The sequence below is a fragment of the Anarhichas minor genome, unplaced genomic scaffold (assembly GCF_050575085.1).
Source record: "Anarhichas minor isolate MPS153535 unplaced genomic scaffold, ASM5057508v1 ptg000123l, whole genome shotgun sequence".
Classification (NCBI taxonomy): domain Eukaryota; kingdom Metazoa; phylum Chordata; class Actinopteri; order Perciformes; family Anarhichadidae; genus Anarhichas; species Anarhichas minor.
In genome coordinates, this window is record NW_027466569.1 from 1,136,632 (window position 1) to 1,141,755 (window position 5,124).

Below are 5,124 nucleotides of genomic sequence, written 5' to 3' on the forward strand. Positions count from 1 at the left end.
ACAGCATTGACTGTTAATTTACATGTGAGGATGAACATTTAACTGTGTGTTACAGTTATTATGAAATACTGTAAGATACCGTTGAAAATCCACCGTAAATTTACAGTAATTCGTTACAGTGTAGGAGACTTCACTCTTTCCAGCTTTTTGATCAGAAAGCTTCCTGCTTCCTGCTTCCTTGTTCTGCTCCATGAAGCTATTTTACCTCCTTAGATCCTAATAACCATGTTTCCTTACTTGCTACGTAAAGATCTTTTATTTTATTTGTTCTCCTTCCCTTCTTTCCTTCCTTTCCTGAAATAGGAAGCTTCTTACTTCCTCACAGACATGAGGAATCTTCCTCTTTGTCTTTGTATTGTAGCTTGTTTCCTAACATGTAGAAGGTCTCCCTGTTCTTTGTCAATGTTTTAAACAGTGATCAGTTTTGTAAATACATTAAATATTGATCTCGGCTCATGAACCCAGAAGGAGTCGGCTCATCTAGAACTGATCCCACTGAGCGTCTCTGGTCCAGGATCAGACCGGATCCACATCCACAGTCTTTATCAATCTTATTTATCTAGTTTTTAATACATCACACCAAACTGTCTTTAAACTTGTATCATTCACTTATTGGTGAACCACTCGTCACATATCCATGTATACAGAATAGGTCACTCTTAAAGCTCCTGTTATTCAAACAGTAGATAGCACGAGTTTTAAATAACACATTATAACTGGTGTGTGAGTCTATCTGGTGCTCTCTCTCCATAAAACACACCGACGCCACATTACATCAGACTTCAGATCAGCTTTCACCCGATACTCAAACACACAGAATGTGACGGCACGTTGTACTAAAGACATGAAATAATCGAATGTCGTCTTCAAGCTGTCACAGAGAAGAGATGAGGCCTTTCAGACTTCCTTACCTGAAGTTTACTGAGGTTCACCTGAGGACAACAGCTCTAACAATAAGAACAGCCCCTCAGGTCGTCTCCCTCTGTGCTCTCAATCATCTCCGTGAGTCTCCTCTCACTAAATATCTCATGAGGGAAACAGAAAGGAAGGAAAGCAGCGCGAATGTGCCGCGCTCCTGAGGGCGAAGAACAGAGAAGAAGAGAGACATCACTCTCACTTCAACTTTGGTTTAACTTTGCTCAAAGTTACGGGAGACAAGAAGAGGATCCATCCCGACTCAGAGCGCAAAGACACGGCAACCTCCACACAGATGATTATACAATGACACGTGTGTGTGTGTGTGTGTGTGTGTGTGTGTGCGTGTGCGTGTGTGTCAGGTCAGTCTAAGAATACCAATATAAAAGATGGGAGAATCTTTCTCATCCATCACCGGCTGCCTGAACATCATCGTCCCACTTTCTGAGAAAAAGATGGCCGCCGCCTCTTCGCTCTCCTTCCTGGAGGTTGTGAAAGTCGAGCGGTGAGCGAAGCAAAGTCACCGGCGAGGACTCGACGAGAAGGAAACGTTTCTCGAGGATTAGAACTTGAAAGTACCGATAAAAAAAGCATTTATTTTTCTAAAGCAATGAGACGTTGGACTTGAAGGAAATGGTTTTGAGATGTAAACCAACGAGGTCTGATTGGATTGTTAAAAACACATCGCTTATCGTCTCACTTCCTGTTTTCCACTCTGCTCGTCCACCACCGAGGCTCTAGCTTCACACTACGGCGCCTCAGGGCCGCTCGTTACATTTGTTGTCTTTTCAAAATAAAAGTCAGTGTTCACAGGAAACGTACTGGGTCCACTTGTTACCTGCAGTCTCTTTTCAAAATAAACTTCCATAAGTGTTTTTGGTTCAATCAGAAGATCAGCGGTTTGATTCTGGGCTTCTCCGGTGTAGGTGTCAGTCTATTTACAGTGGATCAGAGCGCTGCTGAGGAGGTGGAAGGGTTAACGTTGGAGGGAGTGGAAGAGAAAACAGACAGCGACCAAGCGCTGGTATTTGACGAGTTGGGAGTCGGACCAGTGAACTTCTTCCTCACCAAACACGAAGAAGAAGAGTTCTTTATGAGCCGGTTTGGTGACGTTGAAACAGGAACGAGACAAACTCACACACAGATGTCTGAAACAGTCCTACGGACTTATATTCTGTCGTCTCGTTACTCTGCTGGTACTGTCTCCCATCGTTCTGCTCTCTCTCTGCAGCAGACAGTGATTGGTCAAAGCCGGCAGCTATCAGGCTCCTGATTGGCTGAGACACAGCAGAGTCAGATCAAAGAGATCTTTGCTGTTTTGGCGTGAAGCTCAGAGAAGCAGGGGCCACACCGTGTGACGTTCACTGACTCGCCCTCACTGCAGGACTCTGAACACTTTGGGAACAACGTAGCAAAGGGCAACAACAGTAGAGCAGCAACGGATGGTGAAGCTGACGATCAGATCAGCACCAAAGAAATAAAGGAGAAAATATGACTTTTACATTTTAGTTTTCTTGCCTCTAATACTAATAACCGATCGTTGATGATCCACATGAACAGATACAGATCTCTCTGTTGTTTGATTATAGCAGCTGGTCTACAAGGATCCAGAATATTTATTATTATTATTATTATTATTATTATTTTATACACTATACTCATCCCGGAAGAGGAAATTGGTCTCTGCATTTGACCCATCCCTGTATAGGGAGCAGTGGGCTGCCCATGACAGGCGCCCGGGGAGCCGTTAGGGGTTCAGTTCAGTGTCTTGCTCAGCGACACTTCGACACGGGACACGTCCCAGCCAAGGATCGAACCGCCGACCTTGCGGTTACCAGACGAACCTCTTATTGTCTGTCTATAAGTCTGTAAACCATCAAAAATATGAAATGTTGTACTTTTACTTAGTAATAGTAATTTATAGTGTTTCTTTTCTTCATTAAAACATCTCTTCATTATTTTTACTGATGTATAATAATGTGTTTAGAGCTCGTGTTATGAAGGTAAACAGCTCATAATTTATCACTAATATCTATTTTATATTCATGTGAAAACATCTCCTTCAAACTACTGGATTTATTCTAGTTTATCACCAAAACTACATTTTACAGATGACATGAACACATCATGATAACGTTATAATGGACCTTCAGCCAGTACTCATGTTCACTGAGCAGAGCCTGAAGGCATCATAGTGTAACTGACGTGAACCTCCGTTGGTTAGCCGTTAGCGGTGCTGCTAATGTTACTAGCTCTCCTCCTGTTGGTTAGCCGTTAGCGGTGCTGCTAACGTTACTAGCTCTCCTCCTGTTGGTTAGCCGTTAGCTGTGCTGGTAGCGTTACTAGCTCTCCTCCTGTTGGTTAGCCGTTAGCTGTGCTGCTAACGTTACTAGCTCTCCTCCTGTTGGTTAGCCGTTAGCTGTGCTGCTAACGTTACTAGCTCTCCTCCTGTTGGTTAGCCGTTAGCTGTGCTGGTAGCGTTACTAGCTCTCCTCCTGTTGGTTAGCCGTTAGCTGTGCTGCTAACGTTACTAGCTCTCCTCCTGTTGGTTAGCCGTTAGCTGTGCTGCTAACGTTACTAGCTCTCCTCCTGTTGGTTAGCCGTTAGCGGTGCTGCTAACGTTACAACACAGTTTAGTTTTTAATATCTTTCAAAGTCAATGAATGATCTTATAAATGAGTTAATTGCAGCATGTTGGTGAGTTGGACCAGTCGACCCTACGTGAACCAAAAGGTTGTTCACAGAGTTCATGGCAGATAGAGAACCCAGATTTGTTTCTTCAGACAGCACCAAACGGTACCCTGGTGCACAGGAACCCAGATGTTCTCCCACTAACGGCGAGCCTCTCTGTCAGGAGGCGTGCCGAGGCCTCACGACTGTTCTGGTTTGGGAGCTGTAGACTGACACCAGATCAGATCCGGCTGACAGGAAACACCTGCTTTGATCTCCGCTCACTGCTTGGGTTTTGCATTTCAAAGGGCTGCTGGCTGTCAGTGTTGGGAAGTCTCTACAGTCCAGAATGAGATGAGACGAGGCTTGAATTATTCCTTCATCTTGAGCAGCAGGATCATCTTCTCTGCCGGTTAGAGAACGTTTAAGGTCTGATCTACATTTAGCGGCGTTCACTGAGTTTTGTGGCGACAATGTGATTCAGTGAGACAGCAGCTGTTCATTCTGGAAGCAGGTCCGACACGTTCTCATCGTCAGACACCGAAGCCTCCGCTTCAGACCATGAAGTCTGTTTCTACAACCTTCATACGTAGGTTCTTCTTCAGGTCAACACATCGTTTACAGCTGTGCATCATCCAGCTGTTTGTATAGAGGCTCCATTACGCGACGTCAACGTGAGATTTATTAAAAATGAAGATTACTTTATAATCGACAGCTTTGTTTGTAAACTATGAGCGTTAGAAGGTTGTTTTGTTGTTTGGAATTATTAATTATTGGAGATTGCTGCTCTGATGGAAGCATGTTGTCTCTGTTCAGCTAGTTATAGATCTTATAGATCGAGTTATCGATCTTCAACGCAACACAAACACACACACTCACACACACACACACACACACTCTCACACACACATGCACACTCACTCGCACACGCACACGCACACTCACTCACTCACTCACACACACTCACTCACACACACGCTCACACTCGCACACTCACTCACACACATCAGGCTGATTTGGATGTTGTTAGGACCACTGCAGTGTTTGTGGATATCTCTCAGGAGCAGATGTGAAGCGTTGTGCCTCAAAGACGTGAGCGGTGTTCATCCAACGGTCACAGTTCACGTCTCCTTTAACTCCTCTGAGGAGGACCATGAATCACAGAGCAGCAGGGATTCACTAGACCAGAGAGAAATGAAATGATTTGACTTTTATCAATGGACACCATGTCTGATGAATAGCAGACTGTTTGTGTGTTTGGCTGCATTTACTTCAAAACGAACTTTAAATATTAAAACCAGCTCCAGCTGCTCCATCCACCTGTATTCATGCACATTCAGCACTTTGTATTCTTAGTTGCTGACCCAGATAAAAGAAAACGAGATGAACTGATGGACAGACTTTCCTGTCTGGTTGCAGATGAAAGGATCCAGAGAGAGAACACACACTGAGTGTTTGTGAGTGTGAGTGTGTGTGTGTGTGTGTCTGTGTGTCTGTCTGTGTGTGTGAGTGTGTGTGTGTGTGTCTGTGTGTCTGTCT